The sequence below is a fragment of the Colobus angolensis genome, unplaced genomic scaffold (assembly GCF_000951035.1).
Source record: "Colobus angolensis palliatus isolate OR3802 unplaced genomic scaffold, Cang.pa_1.0 Scaffold369, whole genome shotgun sequence".
Classification (NCBI taxonomy): Eukaryota; Metazoa; Chordata; class Mammalia; order Primates; family Cercopithecidae; genus Colobus; species Colobus angolensis.
The window spans coordinates 858475-879545 of NW_012117032.1; the positions used below are offsets into that span (position 1 = coordinate 858475).

A 21071-nucleotide genomic window follows, 5' to 3' on the forward strand; every position below is an offset into this window, starting at 1 on the left:
GGTTGTATTAATTTAATGAAATACATTAAATATGACCACCAGAAAAATTAAAGTTACATATGTGATTCCCATTATATTTCTTTTTTTTCTTTTGAGACAGAGTCTTGCTCTGTCACCCAGGCTGGAGTGCAGTGGTGCGATCTCGGCCCACTGCATCCTCCGCCTCCTGGGTTCACACCATTCTCCTGCCTCAGCCTCCTGAGTAGCTGGGACTACAGGCGCCCACCACCACGCCCAGCTATTTTTTGTATTTTTAGTAGAGACGGGGTTTCACCGTGTTAGCCAGGATGGTCTCCATCTCCTGACCTCATGATCCACCCAACTCAGCCTCCCAAAGTGCTGGGATCACAGGCATGAGCCACCGCACCCGGCCGATTCCCATTATATTTCTTTTGTACAGCACTGGTCTAGATTGGTAACCATTTATTGCACAATGTGGTCACCTTTTTATTTCCGTAGTTGGATATTACTGTATAGGAGGATAGAAAGACCTTTCCTTTTTTCCGCAGATGAGCTACAGTTGTGTGACCCTTTTTAAAGTCCATTCATATTCACGTTCTTGTGGCTCCCATTGTCAGTCTGCTGAGCTGGGCGGGGCAGGCCTCGCCATACTTTTACAGGTGAGCATAGTGAAGTGTAAGAGGTCACTGTTGCCAGCCTGCCCTAAGATTTAAGCCAGGAATAAAATTTTAGTAGTTTCTGGGTGGACGTGGTGGTTCATGCCTGTAATCCCAGCACTGTAATCGGCCACTGTCAGAGGCCGAGACGGGAGGGTCACTTGAGCCCAGGTGTTCAAAACTAGCTTGAGCAACTTGGCAAAACTCTGCCTCTACAAAACACAAAACAATTAAGCCAGTCATGGTGGTGTGTGCCTGTAGTTTCAGCTGCTTGGGAGTCTGAGATGGGAGGATCCCTTGAGGCTGAGATGGGAGGTTGAGGCTGCAGTGAGCCATGATTGTGCCACTCCTTTCCATTCCAGCCTGGGTGACAGAGTGAGACCTTGTCTCAAAAAAAGGACTTCAGTAGTTTCTAACTCTTGCCAGCCTGGACCATTACAGCTGGGTTGGGAAGGTTGTAAATAGAACTTTTGACTTCTATTCCAGTGCCTATTAGAAATATACTAAAATTTATGCACAGAAATATTTACTTTTGTTTCTGTACCAAAGATGATAGAACACAGCCCACTTAGAAGTATTTCTGTGTGCATGTGTACGTAAATACACACAAACATGTCCTGCAGCTGGCTAATAAAAGTAATGAAAGCCTGTAGCGGATATTCAGTGTGAAGGTAAGACTTACTGAATTTTGAGGCCCACTGGGGAAGGTCAGGGTCACAACCAGGGGGCATTTTCTTCTGTTGGGAGTCAACTACTGTTAGGGCAAATTCCTTGCAGCATGAAGCAAAGTTGGTGGATCCCACCTGTCAGAAAATCCTGAGACTGGGCTTTAGTCCTTGAGGGATGGAAGGACAAGGCAGGTACCCTGGACCAAAGAGGCAGGGGATCCGACCCAGGGAGTCACCCAGCGTTGGGGATGGCTTAGGAAAAAGGATGGGGAGGTGCAGTTCTAAGGAAGAAGAGAGAAATGATCAAAAAGAGGAGGTGGATATGGGGGAGAGCTGTGTAGGGCATTTAGGGCAAGGGGCCTTGCGTTGTATTCTTGTGACCCACCAGGCACTTGCTGTTTGGGCATGTCCTACTCTTCTGAGCTTTCATTTCTTCATCTGCAAATGGGGGAGTTGAGTTAGAGGGTCCTTCACTAACATTTTGTGATTCTATGAGTTTCGAAGGCCAGAGAATCAGCAAGAATCGTATTAATAAGCTATCGATGGTATAAAAGTTTTGCTTCTCACTGCTGCTCTTTCTGCTGTCTGATGTGCTGGGGACTCTGGGGTCTATGGTAAATGAGATCACTGGCCTGGACCATTCACTTGGCCCTTTACAGACACAGGTGGGGTCTAGGATTTCTTTGCAACTACAGCCAATACATACATATTGTAGTATAATATGTAAAAACGTTTATACCTACTTGTCTTTCTTGGTTCTCTCTGTTCTCCTTGTCCTTACACTTTCTATGAATTATAATTTTTTTATTTTTTATTTTTGAGACAGAGTCTTGCTCTGTCACCCAGGCTGGAGTGCAGTGGTGCAATCTCTGCTCACGGCAATCTCCACCTCTCAGGTTCAAGCAGTTCTCTGACCCAGCTTCCTGAGTAGCTGGGACTATAGGCACTCACCACCATGCCTGGCTTATTATTACTATTTTTTAATTTTTAGTAGAGACGGCAGTTTCACCATCTTGGCCAGGCTGGTCTTGACCTCGTGATCCACCCACCTCGGCCTCCCAAAGTTTTGGGATTACAGGCGTGAGCCACCGCACCCAGCCGAATTATAATTATTTCTTATCTCCTGTCTTCAGAATCTAGTGTTACACAGATAGTAATTCTCCCACATTGCTCTTATGATTTAGTAAATCACTGCGTGTTCTCGGTTTAGAACCATTTTCCCTGTCTTATACCTTCTATGAATTAAAAAGCTTTTAGACCATGGATGAATGACATAAGAATTTAACTACCCTTTTTTTTTTTTTTTTTCTTTTGCGTCTCGCTCTGTCGCCCAGGCTGGAGTGCAGTGGTGTGATCTCGGCTCACTGCAACCTCAGCCTCCCAGGTTCAAGTGATTCTCCTGCCTCAACCTCCTGAGTAGATGGAACTACAGGTGTGTGCCACCATGCCCAGCTAATTTTTTGTGTTTTTAGTAGAGACAGGGTTTCACCATGTTGGCCAGGCTAGTCTTGAATTCCTTACCTCAAATGATCCACCGGCCTTGGCCTCCCAAAGTGCAGGGATTACAGGTGTGAGCCACCCTGCCCAGCCTAACTACTTTTTCTTTTTAAAGAATTTATTTTAATTGGGTTTCATAAATGCAGGGAGACAAAAGCCGTTGGATCTTGGGATAGCTTTGTATTTTGTAGAGAATCACCCCAGGAGCACATTCCCTCACTGAGGGTTCCAGCCACCTCTTCCGCCTCATTATACTTTGCTTAGCACCGAGAAGTCTGGCATCGTTTCTGTTGGAATGAAAAGATTGGCAGAGCTGCCCTGGACAACAGCACTGTAAAACACTGTGGCAGAAGGTTTGGTCTACATACCAAGGCAGCCAAAGTATTAATTGCATTCTCTGTGATCACAAAATAAGGCGCTGAATTATTCTCTTCATGTTTTAAGAATGACAGGCTTTTGCTCTGCCAGCTCCAAGCATAGTGCATCACATGGAAAGGAGATGCTAGGTTTGCAAAAAAAAAAAAAAAAAAAAAAAAAAAAGAGAGAGAGAGAGAAAAGCACAGGAGTGAAGATCTCTGGTAGCCAGCTGGTTCCTAAAAAAGATTTAAAGCTGAACGGTTGCATGATAGGTACCCATGAAAGATCAGGAGCTGGGTGAGGAAGTGTTTCCATAAATTTACATACTCTATTAAACCATGTTCTATTTTGAAATCTTACTTTAGATTTTGAAATGAGACTTTCCACGTTGCTGGCTATACTTTGATCCCATTTTCCTTTGTTTTGGTGTATTTACTGGAGAAAACTGGTTACGATATTTCTATATGTACTTGTCTCTCCCCAGCCCCTGAACAAGCACTCATATGTGAGTATTACAGATATCCAAGGTCCTCTGGACACCCCAGTCTCTTTCCCAAAGCTGCCTCCTCAGAGCCTGCTGTCCCGTCTTCCAGGAATGTACCCGTTTGAAAACCCACACTCACGCTACCTCAACATGTACGCAGTTTCTTGCTGGTCATTCCTTTAATCTCAGTGGAAGATATCTCATAGAGAACTGTTGGTGATTGTTTAACTTGGTTGGGAGGAAAATAGATCAAGCAGGTGACAACCTGCATATTGGGGATTTTCCTATGCTGAAAATTGTTATTCTGTTGCAGCACTCCACCCTCCCTTCACAGCCCCAAAAAAGAGAAGTACGAGCGCTGCTGATGTTCAGGGTTTGAATATGTTTTGGTTTAAGATGTTCAGTGGAATTAGAGAGAATTTCATCCTGGGCAGTGCAGTCAGGCTGGAGGAGTATTTTGGTTTCATATTACTAAACCTTGTTTTCCCATCCCAGCTGCTTGTGTGCTATCTTGGGGCCACTGAGAACCTGGCTGGGCTCTGCGGGGTGGGAGTGTTGTCCTGGGGCTGAGTCCAGCCAGGGGTGAGGTCGTCTTGGTGCACATCTTGCACGTTGCATGAAGCGCAGAGCCCAGCTTGGTTCTTCTGAACTTCCCCTGTGGGGACGCACCCTCCAACCAAAGTGAGGGTCCAGCGGCCACCAGGTTGTGACATGAGAGCCGTTGCTATTATTACTCATAACCTGCAGCGGGAGGAAGGGTACCCAGACCACAGAAATCTTCTGTCTCTGGGCCTGTGCCTGCTGCAGTTGGCATACAGCTCCTGAGCTCCTTCCCTAATGCGTGGTGGGAGAGCGCTTCCTTCAGCACTTTCTTCGCCGGGTTTCCTGCAGCAGGAGCCTTCCTGATGCTTTTTACCCCCATACTTATTTCACCCCCAGAATCAAGGAGAACTGTTAAGCCATTCCTCAGTACGATGTGTCATGGCTGAAGAACCATTCATTCAAGACATTGGTGAAGAGGGTTCTTTCTTTGCCTTTCTTCAAAGACCGTTTGTTTGCTGTCCATTTGCTGAGCACCTGGGTGGTGCCACATATGAACCCATTTCCTTCTGTGTGCAAGCCTCCCTTTCTATTACTAGAGTGCAAGTCCCAGCTAGTATGGTATGGGTGAGTGCGCTGCGTAGTCTGGAACCGCAATTAGAAAGGAAAGCCTTTCTAAAGGTGTTTTGTCTTGATATTCATTAACCTATGAGATTGCCATTCTTTCATATCTAGGATGACCATAAAATGTCTCATCCAAGCTGAGACACTTGTTATTAATCATTATACCGGGACAATAGGGTAGGCCAGGATGGTCCCAGGCAAGCGGATGCCTAGGGTAATAACCCTGCACATATGAATCTTTTGAAGGATTGGGCATGACTTTTTTTTTTTTGCACTGGGGTTGGCTGGGGCTAGGAGTTTGTGATCAATCCTCCCAGTATTTTTCTGAAAGCCAATGAACTATTTTGTAGGTTTCTGTGTCGTTAGAAACATGCAAACCTACCCACTAAAACCACTCTAGTTGATCTATTAAGTCATTCACTAGGTCTTACCTGGACTCTCTTTGCTGTCACTTTCATGATCTGTCCACATCACTGGCCCTTTCTCATATCACCTAGCTCTCCTGTGAGCCCAGGAGATATAAAGTGGGTTCTAGCCTTCTTGGACTCTAATTTAACTTGCTTCCCATGGGAATCTTCTAACTGTTTACCCAGACCACCTTCTAGACATTCATTTCTTTGTTTAGGATTCTAAGAATAGGAAAGGAGACATAAGCTAGATTCCATGCCTGTTTCAGTAAGATTATCTTTCCAACATGAGAAAGGAATATATCTAAAAAATTCTTTCAGCATTTTTTCCCACTTTATTGAGAAAAAAAAAGAAATACTCATGAGTACTCCAGGGCCTTGGTTGATAGTGTGACAAAAATAGTTCCAACTAAGCTAAGTAATTCAAGGCTGTTTGCTTTATCTTTGTACTCTTTCATGTGTTCCTGAGTCTTTTACAGATTGGGATGGTATGCTTTGGTTTAAATTGCAAACTCTTGTGTTTAACTTCCTCTGAATGATCCCCAGGATGGGGCTGTGGACCTGTTGACACTTGATGTGTATTGGTTTCTAGTGCAAATGATGACCTGTTGAAGGGCATGAGGCATATCTGAAGGTAGCTCTCCAACTAGGTCGCATTCTCATCAACACTGTATTGTGAATCCTTGGTAAGAAGAGTGATAACTTTTGGCAAAATGTAGTTTTTAAAAATAACCATGAACTTCAGTGTCCCCAGTCAAAATAATAATTCATTTGGGGAACAATTTAGAGATTCTTTTGACAAATACAGAGAAATGCAAACCAATCATATGCGCCTCAAGCATTTGATATGGGAAGAAAATCAGCATCTACTAAGTAACTTGTGAAAACCTTATCCATTTTTTGCTTTTTTGCACTTTTCAATCTGCAGCATAAATTAGGCCACAGGAAAAGGATGGCGTACCTTCAAAGAGCCAGTTGGGTTGACTGTGTTCTTTCTATTCGTGGAAAACAGCTGTGGGTGCCGGGTGTCGAAGTCAGGCTTTTGTTCCATGCTAAGGTAGGAAGGTTTGTTCTTGAGACCTATCACTCTTCTGTGGAGGAGGAGTTCGCAGATGGTGAGCTGCTTTATCAACATCTCGGAGGCTTTTGAAATATGTTGATAATGACCTGGGAAAAAGGGCTGGGTGGGATGAGGGTGGGAGTAGGAAAGAAACATTCGGCCCACACAGTGCTCGTATCTTCTCTTGTTTTTGTATCTGTGGCAACTGCAGATTAAATGAATTAGGTTATTCATTTCCATTGCCTTCTACCAAATAGAAGTACTTATTTAAACCTTGCAGATTTTTTTTCGGCTGAGTGAAGCCTGAACTGAGTCCATGAAAGGAGATCTCCCCAAAGCAAGGGCTCCTGTTTCCCTCCTTGCATCCTGCTATTTCATTCAAGTGAAATTCCTGCCATGGCATTTATCCTGAGCTTTGTCACACAGGATTACTGTGATGGTCCTTGCTATGAATGAAATGTTAAGGTGTTTTCTTTAGCTCAAGATAAAAACCAGTTTCAGGAATGAATTCTCCTTTGCTATGAAAAACATGTTCTAAGGGAACAAGCCTTGCCTCATTTCCATTTTTATGTTGAGCAAATAGTTGGGAAGTTCCTTTAATACTGTCTGTCTTGACTCACTGTCTCACTATTTTTTTTTTTTTTTTTTGTCCTGATTCTCTTGCGCGGGACCTTTTTCATCCCCATAGCTTCCTTATCATCTGTATGCAGCTGATTCTCAAATGGGTATTTCTGCAAATTCCAGTTCTGCTTATATACCATTTCCTGATGACCGTTTCTATCTGGACTTCCTGTTGGCAGTTCAAATTAAACACATAATCAAAATATTTAATCCAGGACTAAACTCATCGTCATCCCTCCAAAACCTTTCTTGGACTCAACAGTTTCTCTTCTTGCTCTCATCACTATTCCGATCACCCAGGCTCAAAACCTAGGGTGCATTCTTCCAGCTTCTGCTCAAGTTTTTGAGCCCAGCATCCTTCTCTGCCCTCCATTTCTCCCTCACTGGTCTTGCTGTCACTACCTTCTTAACTCTTCTCTAGGGGAATTCATTCACCTGCTCTAGTTTCTCCTCACTCCAGTTTATCTTATACTTTGTGATGATTTAATTAAAATTCTTCCCTGATTGTTTTTCTTTTTGAGGCGGAGTCTCGCTCTGTCACCCAGACCGAGCGCCATCTTGGCTCACTGCAACCTCCACCTCCCAGGCTCAAGCGATTCTCCTGCCTCAAGTAGTTAGGATTACAGGCATGCACCACCATACCTGCCTATTTTTGTGTTTTTAGTAGAGGCAGGGTTTCACCATGTTGGCCAGGCTGGTCTTGAGCTCCTGACCTCAAGCGATCCACCTGCCGTGGCCTCCCAGAGTGCTGGGATTATAGGCATGAGCTACCATGACTTTTTTTTTTTTTTTTTTTGAAGGCTCCTCTTCTCCTAGGTAGTCTTCATTTCCTTTTATCCAGCTGTTCACATTCCTCTCTCCACCTTTCATTTCAACCTGTGTGACATTTTCTTCATCATTCCCTGCTACTCCTTAGCAAGATTGCTATGCTCTGAACCCACCCTGCCTTCTCTGCTCTGGGGATCTTTTTCCTGCTGTTTTTACATCCCAGAGTATTCTGTTCCCATCAGAATTCTCCATCCCTTAAGGCCCAGATCTGGTCTCACCTTCAGGATGAAAGTATCCCTGTTGGGAGTGACGCTGCTGATTTCTAAATCTTTACCACCTTTTCAGCCTTTTTTTGTGCCATTTTTCCAGGCCTTGTCACGTGCTCTTTGATATTACTTTGATATACAAATGTTTGCTATACTTTTCCTTCTTCCTCTTCCAGGTTATAAACGTGTTGAGGCCTGGGGCTGTTTTCTAAGTTGTTATTTTAGGCTTGTGTATATCCACCACCATCCCTTAAAAAAAGGCCTCACTTTAGTAAGAGCTCAGTAACATTTGCTGAATGGATGAATGAAGTATGGTGGCTTTGCTATCTCTTACTTTACTTGTTCGCTTCTCTCCTAGCTTCATTCATTCATTCAGCAATTATATATTGAGAGCTTACTATGTGCCAGGCACTGTGCTAAGCATGTAGGTTTATCAGCCAGCAAAACAAGACCCCTGCCTAAATGTGCTGGCATTCTAGATTCTTCGTAAGACTCACCATCTTTGCATTCACTGTACTCAGCTCTTGAAGAAACAGTAGGCAGTTATTTTAAATGTTATTAGCTTTATATTTATTTTGTTCTCCTGTGATTAAACTTTGCTGCCAAGAACATTATGCTTTCTTGGTAGTTTGCAACTTGAAGTTCTGATTCTTAAAATTGGTTGCATATCCCAATGGCTGTGAGGGTGTTGAAAACTCTACTTCTTTTCTCTCCTTGACTACTAAACCAAGTCATTTTCCAAATTGCTCTGAAATATGGACAAAAGACTCCTTGATTTCAGCCCTATGTGCAGCATGGAAACTTTCACTAAGCTGTGCCTACTGACTAATAGCAAGTCAATGCCCATCTTCCCTTGGTTGCTTGCTAAATATTCTAAAATGAAAACAAAACAGCAGTGAATTATAGCCTAGCATCAGTAAGAATGGAAAACAACTGCTTTTCAAAGCTTGGTTTGTATTGTTTTTAATAAGGAAGGAAAAGCTTTGTTGTATAAACACATGAAAATATGATAGTGTTCATGGCAAGTACGTTAATGGAGAATGTGCCTAAAATCTTTATTGGGTCAGTATCATTCCCTCTTTGTGATGCTGAAGAAAAGTCACAAAACAAAAACAACTCAGAAGAAGCTAATGTGTCATCTTCATGTAGGGATCTGTATTCAAAGTTCTTTTTCATTGTAGCTGTAATGAAATAGTATTTGTGGAAAGATATTGCACTCAATGCCAAAACCCAACAATTTTGTTTTCAAATTCCTAAAAACTAAAAAAAGAAATCCTGGTGACAAAAATGTTCCAAAATCAAAATGTCCAAAATGAACTCATCAACTTCCTCCTCTAGCCTGCTCATCTGTCTGTTCTGTCTGGTTAATGATATCACCGTCCACCCAGACAGAGCCCCAAACTCTTAAATCATTTTCAACTTCGTTTTCTCATCTGTGAGATAGAGCTTTCCTGGATCATCTCTTAAGATCCTTTCCAGCCCTGAAAGTCTGTGTGTCTGAGTTCTTCACTCGTACTCCCCACATATCTGAATCCTGCTTCTAAAATCTCTCTTCCCTAGATCTCTGGTTTTCAGTTTTTTTTATCCTGCTGCTGCTGCTCTCATTCGACCTCTCATTCCTTCTTGTATATGCTGTAACCTCCTAGCCAGTCTCTCTGTCATTTAAAAAATTATTCTTAAATTTACCTACAGTAAAATTCATCATTTTTGTGTAACTTTGTGAGTTTTGATAGATGCACAGAGAAGTAACCACTACTCTAATCGGGATACAGAACAAGTCAGTTACCCCCCAAAAATATTTTATCATGAGAGTTTGTACTCAAACTGACCCCCACCCCACAACCCTTAGCCCCAGCAACTGCTCTTCTCTTCTATATCCCTAGAGTTTTGTGTTTTCCAAAATGTCATAAATTGGTTTCCCTCTTTTTCAGCATCTGTTCCCAGCCTATCCGTCCTCTTCATCAATGCCATTTATCTTCCTAAAACACATCTCTGTTGAGCACCTTGAGAAACACTTAATTTCTCTGAGCTTCAGTTTCCTTGTTAGAATGTGACCGAGCCAGAGTATAGAATAAGGAGCCTATAGAATTCTAAGACTTTCTAAGGAGGTTGGTTCCTGAGGAGGACTCTTCGTCTTGCTAACTGGGGTGACTGATGGGCAGACCAGAGAAGCAGGAAGTCACTCTGAGTAAGAAATGGTGGCCTAGAGCTCTTGTGAGAAAAGGGATCCAAGAAGGGGGTAGTAGAGAGAGAAGTGAGAGAGGGAGAAAAGAGAACAACAGCCACAAGAAGCAAAACGCTGAAGAGGGACAGATGTCTACGGAAGATATTTTGGGACGGTTTTGCTGTTGCATGTGCTAGTATCCTTCCCTAGTGGCCTCAGGAGACCTGTAGTTAGACCCATATTGTGGGAGGTGTCTTGTGAATGGGTCTTATTTTGAGGACGGACCCAGGAGACCCAGATCTGCAATGGGGATAATGACATCTGCTCCATGCAATTGTCATGAGGGGATCATGGGATAGCAAGATGGGTCCCTGCCTGGCAGAGATTGGGTACCAAGGGCTCCCTTCCCACCATTCTGTGCCATCTCTGCCTTCTTTCCTTACTTCTTGCCTCTCACCTGGAAACTGCCCCAAGCCAAATCTTCCTGCCTCCCCTTCAGTGACCTTCAGGGTACCAGCCTTGAAGGTCGGCTCACAGGTCCCTGTATACCAAGCTACAGAGTTTGGTGTACAGCTGACCTTCAGGGCTGGCACCAGCCCACTTTCCAGTCTACCTCCCACTAACACTGTCTGTCCTCCTTACTTTCTGCTCCCAATCCTAGCCCCTACTCCTGCCCTAATCTTACGTCCCAGCTACGTTCAACTCCTTTGTTGAACCCTCCTGCCTCCCCTTCAATGAAAATTAACCTATCCTTTGTCTACATTCATTTCATGTTTATTAATTTGGTGTCTACTTTCATTTTCTGTGTATGTGTACTATAGGTTTTGTGTCATAATTATTCATGTCTGTTTTGACACCCCTGACCCCAAGTGTGTAAAAGGTGCTCAATGCATATTTGGTTAAATGAAATGAATTCCTAAATCATCACAGCAAGTTTGAACCTAGTGAAGGAAGTGTTAAGCCTTTTCTTTTACATTATGCTCCCATTTTAATGTACAAGTAGCATGCCAGCTTCGGGGCAGGTTTTACTCTTCCAGATTTCCTGTGGTTGTCAATGCATCAGGCAACCTGTTTCCAAACAGCTGCCACATGGCCAAAGCTCCTCAAGTGACCCTTTTATGTGTGTAAGAGCAGGACATAGTTCAGATATACCCAGGAGAAATAAGGGCATTGAAAACCTCCCAGGCTGCTGGTGCGGAAAGGACAGGAAGAATGCCACCACCTGGTGGCAAACTCCCTGGGAAACTGGATGTTACTGTACCTGCCCCTCCATCACCATCACATAGTTTGTGTGCTGTCAAATTTAAGTTGCCAACAGAAGCCATGGATGACAAAGACATGCTTGCTAAACAAGTTGAGTGAGATGCACTTCTAGTACTTTCCAAACCCATGGCAAGATGCGGAGCCCCACCCCCATGCAGACACATTTGCCCTGCATGGAAACGGTGCACCCTCTCCCCCTACACACTCAGATATGAGAGGAGATGAGCCTATTTGTGAAACCAAGCTCAGGGTTCTGTTTTTGTGTAAGAGCCATACCACATGGCTGACATATGTTCAGTCCATGGCTGGCACAAGCCTCCTGAACACGTCCCCCATCCAGTACCTCCCCGGCAGTGACCCATCTCATATTTGCATATGTTCCCCCATCACAAGATTGTGGGGAGGATGCAGGCTGCAGCTGCCTCCTTACCTAGCTACAGCTCCACTTAAGGGCGTGCATTCTTGGAGAGATGTTGGGAGCATCACAAGGGCCCCTTCCGTTCCTGGAACTCAGAGGTCAGCCAGAGAGAGAATTCCAGAGGTCAGCCAGAGAGAGAAGGTGGCTAGGACAGAGCCCCGACTGACATTTTTCTTCCCACCCATCCCATCTCCAGGGCAATGGTCTTCAGCAGGGAACAACAGGCCCTCATTCCCTGCCAGGGGAGCTGAGTACACACAACTGCTGGACGGGCGAGAAGTTCCCCCAGTGATCTTTATTTTTCCATTTAGAAAGAATCCTCGTTCCAGCCCCTTCTCTCCAGCTGCTGCGTGTGAGCCTGTCTCTGTCTCTTGGGTGGCGCAGCTGCAGGTGAGTGAGCTGTGGGCGGTCCTGAAGGACAGCGAGGTAGGGAGCCTGGTTGTGAGGCCTCTGCTCTCTGGGGATGCTCTGCAGCCTTTTGCCTGCAGCAAGTCTGAAACCTTCCATGCCTGACTCCCCCTTTACATTTTTTCCTGGCGTCTGCCCTTGCTGGAGTGGAGCATGGTGGGAGCCAGCCCCTGGAGCCTTCCAGGATTCTCACAGCCTGCAGCCAGAGCTGCGTAGGCCTGACCTGGACCCAGCAGGAGGAGGATTTTGAATAAAAACCAGCAGTTCCTCTTCATCCAAACCCCCCACCCCTGGAATACATTGCAACCAGATATTTACTCAAAGTTCCCCCATGCCATTTAAAAATAAGAAGCTTCACCTACTAGCCTGGTGGTGTTCTCTGCTTTGAAATTTTATGCTCTTGAGTCAGATTTGCAGGTAGCTTTTTTTGGATTTAAATTTTCAAACTAATGAACTGGTTTAAAGTACCATGTCAGGTGCTGGGAACTGCTTAAGCCTTGCCACATAGGCACTGCAGACGCTGGGTCTGGCGCGTACATGCCAGGCAAAGCCAGCCTTGCTGTGAATAACCCCGAGAAGAGTCTGTCTTCCTTTGGTGCAGTTCGGATCTTAGGAATAGGACTTCTGGGGTCCCCTGTTTGGGGACTGTGTTTAGCACACATGGGTCCTTGTGTGAAAGTCTGCAAAAGTATACATGACTTCCTTTCTTTTCTCCTCAACCACTGCACCCCCATTTTGGGGGATTCTTAGGCATCTTAGTGGGGAGGAAGAGGTGGTTGATGATGCGCTCTGAGTCAGTCCTGTCTACCTTCTTCTACCTCAAAGGGCTTCCATTAACATCATCGAGGCAATGGTTATAAATCCTGACGCCCGGGCCACATCTCAGACCAATTTAATAAAAATATCTGGGCTGGAGAGTGGAACCCAGGAATTAGTATTTTTTAAAGCTCCTCAGAAGTGCCCCCAGGTCAAGGCTGCCAGCACCACAGTCATTCGTCAGTGCGCTCAGCGACACACTGGTACCCTGTGTGCTGACCTGCTGCAGTTAAGAGTGACAAAAGTCGGATTTTGATTGCCCAGAAAAGTAAGGGTTCTTTGCTGTCGCTGTGGAGTCTGCAGTCAGATTTTCCACTGGAACAGGAAACAAATGCCAAGTTTATTTTCAAAGTGCTCTTGATCTACCTAAAACTAGGAAGCAGGAAGAATCCTTGGGGAGCAGTTGATTCTCACATTTGAATGTATCTTTGCTTCCTCTGAACCAAACTTCATGGTTTCATCCATTACCGAAGAGGCCCGGGTGACTTAGGAGGGATAGAATTGAACTGAAAATTCTGGGCTTACTGGGAAAGTGATTTAACCAGTATTTTTGCCACATAGTGATTTGGTGAGATAACAGACCTCGAGGCCCTGCAGTCTTCTGCGTGTGGTTCTGAGTTGGGATACGGTTCCCATGAGCAGAAGATCATTCCTGGCTGATTTTGTTCAGTGATTATTTGTTTAAAACTTTAAAAAGAAGAAGAGCAGATACAGTACATTTGTCCTCAGCTAGCCACGCAAACATCTTTAGGCTAAGAATAATAAACAACTAAATTAGTGGTTTGTTTTATTACCAAACTGGTAGAGATTCACAGGCAGGAAAAGACTGTACCTCCCAGGCTGGAGAAGGTTAAGTATTTTTGTCAAGGAAGATTAAAAACCCTAAAAGCTTTACTATTGGTTGAATTTACTGAATCAATTTGAGAGCTAGCAACCAAAGACCCGTAGAGGTGACATGGAATGTTTTCAATTCTGAGAGATGAGCGTTTCAGAACTCTGAAAATGACATTTGTTTTGACATTTGGTATTTTTGTTGCTGTACTTATTGCCTTTAGTTCTTAGTGGAGGGAGTTTGCTCCTCCTAATTACCCAAAAGGCAAGAAAAAAATAACTAGAAATTTTTCAAAAGAGGGGAAATATGTCTTGAAAATATCGTTAATTGCAAAATGAAATTAAATGGAGCATTCAATAGAAGTACTTCTCAGAACCGATGGAGAATTTCTCAGAAAGGAGCCCATTAAAGCTGGATTCTCTAAAGCAGTGGAAATCCCAGGAACAAAAGCCAAATGCCTGGGAATTGAGTTTCAGAAGAATTTTTGAATTGGTACAGCTCAGTAATTTACAAAATGGAATGGAATCACTGAATGTTCTAAAATCTGTTCAGCTAAAATGGGATAATAAATTTAGCTTACATGAACCCTGCACATTCAACTTGTGCTATTATGATATATATATATATATATTTTTTTTTTAACTGTCATTTATTAAGCATTTTCTGTGAACCAGGGCCTGTATTTTGACATACATGGTCTCACTTTGGCTAATTACAAAGATTCAGTGCCTTTCACAGAAGTCATTAGTAGATTTTGGAAGGGTCGTGATGATGACTTTTTGATGTTTTGAGTAAGTAAAATCTGTAATGGCATTTGAGATATTGAATGCATGTTAAAGCTAACCTTAAAAATGAGATTTTCATTCCATTGCCATGCTTTACAAATCAAACTGCCATTTAGGAAGGAAAAAAGACAAATAAATGAAGTCAACTTCCTTTATTACTTAAACCATGGGTTAAACTGGGTATTTGGACAGATTGTTTTCAAGGCTACTATAGGATACTACAGGCAAGTATTTTGAAACTTGAAAGCATTTCTGATAAACTTCCAGGGAAAATTCTGATCTTTTGGTCCATGAGAGAAATAACTACTAGTTACAACTCCTGGATTGGAATCGCAGTTTAAAGATAACCAGAACTGCAGCTTAAACATCATCGAAGGGTGACCTGTAGCTTGGCTTTCTTAATCACACGTCAAGAACTTGTGATAACAGCCCTAAATGAAATGACTTATTGAGTCAGGTAATATTAATGTCGTTTTAATCGACTATAATTTTTAATTTACCTGATCAGCATTAGGCTCACTTTAGCCAACAAAAGGCTTTGGGCTATAGTCAAATTGCAAATAGAATACTTAGTAAATGTGATAGTATTAGCTCCTACTATGGACTAATATTTGTTTGGTCTTTACCAGAAGGAATCCTTGTGTGCATTTATGTTGAAAGATGAAATAACTTAGTGAAATTGTTAATGAAGTATTGGAGAAGGTAATTTAAAAATAACAAACCCAACTACCAACAACAACACAAAAAAACAGACCATCAGCCTAAGGTGGACATGTTGGCTTCTCTCTGTTCTTAACATGTTAAAATTAGCTTCTCTGGTGTGTGGAGGTGTCTTACAATAACAGTTGCTACTATTTCTTTTCTTGTTCATTTTCTTTCTTTCTCTCTCTGTTTCTTTTTTCTTTCTTTCTTTCTTTTTTTTTTGACAAGGTCTCAATTTGTCACTCAGAGTGAAGTGCAGTGCCATGAACATGTCTCACTGTAGCCTCAACCTTCTGGGTTCAGGGACCCCCCCTGCCTCAGCCCCACAAGTAGCTGAGACTGCGGGCACATGCCACTGTGCCCAACTAATTTTTGTATTTTTTTGTAGAGACGTTGGTCTCACTGTGTTACTCAGGCTGATCTCAAACTCCTGAGCTCAATTGATCCTCCTGCCTCAGCCTCCCAAAGTGCTGGGATTACAGGTGTGAGCTGTCGCGCCTATTATTAATATTTTTTAAAATTTTTTAAAATTGTGGGACAATGTATGTAACATAAAATTTATCATTTTAACCATTTTTTTGGTGTACAGCTTAGTGGCATGAAGTTTCTTCACAATGCCGTACATCCATCACTCTCATTTATCACCAGATTATTTTTTTCTTCTCAAACAGAAACCCGGGATCTGTTCAACAGTAATGCCTTGTTCCTGCATGCCTGCAGCCCTGGCAACCACCATACTACTGTCTGCCTCTATGAACTTGACTACTCTAGGTACCTCGCATAAGTGGACTCACACTTGTGACTGGCATGTTACACTAAGCATGATGTCTTCAAGGTTTATCCATATTTTGGCCTGTGTCACAGCTTCCTTCCTTTTGAAGGCTGAATAATATTCCATTGCATGAATCTACCACATATTGTTTCTCCATTCATTTATTGATGGATACTTGAGCTGCTTCCCCTTTTGGACTATGGTGAATAATGCTGCTATGAACGATATATACACATATCTATTTGACTGCCTGCTTTCAATTCTTTTGAAATTCCACTTCCAGAAGTGGAATTTCTAGATCCTATGGTAATTCTATGTTTAATTTTTTGAGAAACCATCATACTGTTTTCCATAGAAGCTGTACCATTTTACATTTCTACCAGCAGTGTACAAGGGTTCCAGCTCCTCTACTTCCTGACCAGCATTTCTTATATTCTGATTTTTGAAGATAGCCCTCTTAATGGGTGTGAAGTGGTTAACTTATTGTGGTTTAGATTTGGATCTCCCCAGTGATTAATGATGTTGAGTATCTTTTTTATGTGTGTATTGGTCATTCATTTATCTTGTTTTTAGAGAAATGTCTGTTCAAGTTCTTTGTTGATTTTTAAAAATCAGGTTGTTTTGTTGTTATTGAGTTGTAGGCGTTCTTTACATATTCTGGATGTTAATCCATTATCAGATACACAATTTGCAATGCTACCATTTCTTGAGGTTTACAGTATGCCAGATGTTCTAGCAGGTGCTTTATATATAGGATCTTAATCCATTTTATAACCCTGAGAAATAGATATTATCACCCTCATTTAATAGATATGGCAACTGAGGCTTTGAGAGTTTAAATAACTCATTCAAGATCATACAGTTGGTAAGTGGCAGAGGTAGGATTGGATCAAAGGTATGTCTCACTCCAAAGCCTGTGATCTCATGCAGTTTGACATGGATAGTCTTCTATCTTTTTGAATTATGATTTTCCTTCATTAAAAAAATCTTTTATTTAGAAGTATAATAAATATACCAAAGTGTACATATAAATATAAACATATATCCCATTGGACTATTTTAAAGTAAACACTTTTTAACCATCATCCAGGTAAAAGAAACAGGGCATTGCCAGTCCCCATAAGGCCATGTCCCCTTTCAATCATAGCCCTGTATCTTCCACCAAAGGTAGAAATTATGTTAACTTTTATGGTAGCCAATTCCTTACTTTCCTTACACTTTTACCACCTAAGTATGTCGCCCTCAATGATATAAAGTAGTTGTGCTTGTTACTTAACTTCATGCAGATGAAATTATAGTATGTGTATTTTGTGTTTTGGGCTTCGTTTGTTCATAGTTACGTTTATGAGATTTCATGAAGCTAAAGTTTGTTCATTTTCCTTGTTGTATTTTATTGTAAAAGTTCACCCACTGTATTTATTCATCCTGTTGTTTTAGTTATCATATGTAATGCTGCTGTGGACATTATTGTACCTGTCCTTTGGCCTTGTGCACCTGGCCTTGTGCATATATTTCTGTTGGGAACACACCAAGTAGTGAAATTATTGTATATGTAATGCCATGTATGAGAATTCCTGTTGTTCTGTATACTCTCCAAACTTAGAACTGTCAGTCTCTTTAATTTTAGCCATTCTGGCAGGTTCACAGTAGTATCACATTGTGTGTTTAATTTGCATTTCCCTGATTACTGATTACTAATAATATTTTCATATGCTTATTTTCTTTTAGAATGTGCCTATGCAAATCTCTTGCCCATTTTTCAACTGTGTTGTCTATTTCTTATGGATTTGTAGGAGTTCTTTGCAGCTTCTGGCGATGCATCCTTCATTAATTTTGTATGTTGCAAATATCTTCTTCCAATTTGTGACTTGTCTTTTTAGTCTCAAAACAGAATCTTTTGATGAAAAGAATTTCTTAGTTTTTATGTAACCTCATTTATCACTCTTTTCCTTCATGGTTGGCACTTTTTGTGTCTTGTTTGACAATGTTGCCTATCCCAAAGTTGTGAAGATTTTCTCTTATGTTAACTTCTAAAAGTTGTATCATTTGTCTTTTTTACTTATATCTACATAATGCACCTCAGATTGAGTTATACGAATGCTGTGAATTTGGGAGAGGCGTGTTTCCCTTTTTTCCCACATGGATATCCAGTTAACTCAGCCACATTTATTGGGGGAAGACGTCTTTTTTCTAATTCATGATAGTGTTAGGTTTTTCAAAACTTAGGTGCCTGTATCTGTGTGGGTCTGTTTATGAGTCTGTCTATTCTGTTCCACTGGTCTGTTTTCCTACACTTGCGCCAATGCCACACTGTCTTACTTATAGCTCTGTAAGTCTTGATACTGTTAGAGAAAAAAATATTTGTAACATTTGTTAAAAATGGCAGAGAAGACTTTATTCAAGGAGGGGAACATTGTGATAGGTAGAGGGACCACTGCAATGGGGTCTTACTATGGTGGGGAGAGAGACTGGGCTCCAGTCTAACTTCTACAAGGACAAGAGGGGATTTATAGTCAAGGAGCAGGGTGGGGTCGGTGGATGGAAGAGGAACTAAGAGGAAACATCAGAGACAGGGGATTCTTGCTAGACTGACTCAACAGAATTCTTGCTGAAGGCAGGCCAGGGTGATAAGGTATCAGGAGTCAGGGTTGAGGACAGATACCAAAAGTAGAGAATTTTCACTAAAACTAGTAGGATTCTTGCTTAAACTGGATTCTACAAGACAGAGAAAGGAAGCCCAAGGTCAGGGTCTAGTGGAAGAGAAGGCTCCGGTGAGCCTGACCTGAGTTTGGTCTAGGAGAGTCTTTGTCAGTATCCTGTAGAATACGATCTTCCCATCATTTTCTTTTCTTCAAGTGTATCTGGACTGTATTTGGCCTTTTGGGCTTCCAGGTGACTTTTAGAGTAAGTTTATCAAGATCTACAAAAATAGCTACTGAGATTTTGATTTGAATAGTTTTTCTTCCTGATAATTTCTGAGTAAAATTCATTTTAAGGAAGTAGGAGGGGCAGTGGCCTGATGAAAAGCAAAAATGAAGAAAAGAATAAGGAAAGGCACGGTTTTGCCATCTCCAGCCAGTGTTTAGTGATCTTAAAATAGCTGCTTTTGTTTTTGAGCATCATTTGTTGGGTATGGAGTTATAGAAGTTGGGTTGAGGGACACTGGCTTCTAGAATCAAATATTGGCCTCCATAGTGTGTTTCTGTACAATGAGTGGGGAGGATGGGCAGGGGCCACTGAGGACTACGGCGTGTCCTCGTATTAGAGTGTATCTCACACAGAGCCTGTCCTGAAAATACAGTTATTTTTAAAAAGTGTATCCCCCTCCTTTTCATTGGCCATTTTCCCTTTTACTGCTCTTTACCTAGCAAAGGGTGGGCATGAGAAACATAGTCAGTGGAAGAGAAAGCCATTTTGCAACAGTGGTTATGGGTGTGGGAGAGTAAAATTTCCTGGTTCCTGGGGAAGCTAAGCCTATTGGTAGGAACAGACTTTTGTATGTGTGTTTCTTCCTTTAGTCATCTACTAAGGTTAATAATACCTTAAAAAAAATGACATGATCTCCTTCTGTCACCCAGGCAAGCGACCCTCCTGCCTCAGCTTCCCAAAGCACTGGGATTATAGTCATGAGACCCTGCACTGGCTCATTAACAAATTTTTTTTATAGAGACAGGGTCTCGCCAGGCTGGTCTCAAACTCCTAACATCGGGTGATTTTCCTTCCTTGGTTTCCCAAAGCATTGGGATTACAGGCAGGAGCTGCCACACCCGGCCGAAAAGTGCCTTTTATGTCTCAGGCACTATTCTTGGTGCTGGGGAACGAGATAGAGCAAATCCTCGCTCTCACAGAGCTTAATTCTAGTACTAGAGACAGTCAAGAAATGATTCAATAGAAAATGTAATGTTGGGCTCTGATAAATTCTATAGGAAGAAAAAGGAGAGTTAGGGACAGAGGAAGGAAAGTGACGAAGGAGCCCTGTGGATCTCTGAGAGAAGAGTCTTTCAGACAGGCGGCAGGTGGAGGGCCCAGGAAAAGGCTGGGCATGCCAACAAGGGAGAAAGAGGTGTTGCAGTGGGAGGGAGGGCAAGTGGCGGGAAATGAGATGGAGGAAAGCAGCCCTGGCCAGACCCAAACCTCACTTCTTATGACAGATATTTAGTAACACCCTTTCCACTCTTCAATGATGAAATTTGTAGAAAATATAATCTATCTACCCACATCATTACAAACCATCCATACAATGCCTTAACTGTAATTGAAAGGAAGTACAAAAGGGGAGAAATGTATCATGAACTAAGAAGTATTTCATGACTACACTGGAAGACATAATGGTGTGGTCATATGTTTTGCACCCACTTGTAGGATCATGGCAAATGTGGCAGCTATAAAAACAGATGGCTGCAGATGTGTTATATTGGCCACTCAAATGACATAATCGGTGTTGACTCTAGTGATGTGATATTTCTGAAATGGCGAATACATGTTACTAAAGTTCTAAACAAAGCAAAGTACATCATTCCCTATTGAAATCCAGCATTTATGAAAATCATGGAGGAAACCCTTGTGTTGACAGGTAAAATGGCGTAGGCTTTTCAGCCCTTCCAGGGGAGGCTGGAAAGTTCTGGGGGACACAGGACATTTGTGCCTTGTGCTAGACCATCCCATGTGCTGCACGTTGTCCAGCCTGTCTGGCCCCACCCCCTAAATGCCACTAATGACTCCCAATTGTTCTGTGACTATCAGAACAGCCCCCATGGATTTCCAGAATGCCTTTTCAAGGATTTTGGGTTTTGTTTGCATGTAATGAGAAGCCAGTAGACGGTTTGGATCAGGGAAGTGAAATGATCCAACGTAGGTTTTAAAGGGATCTGCCATCCATAAAAAGAATGAAGGGGAGGCTGAGGTTTCTGTGTCACTTAGCAAGAACTCGGCCCCCAAGAGTGAGCTGCAGAGGTACCAGGCTGACCTCAGTCTTCTCTCAAGCTTAGACTCACCCAGAAGT

General features: G+C 42.4%; 1 protein-coding gene across 1 annotated transcript in view; it reads left to right on the top strand.

Moving 5' to 3' along the window:
• Window positions 1–21071, top strand: part of BCL2 (B-cell CLL/lymphoma 2) — a 204235-nt gene that overhangs the window by 22885 nt on the left and 160279 nt on the right. The gene's annotated exons all lie outside the window — the stretch shown is intronic.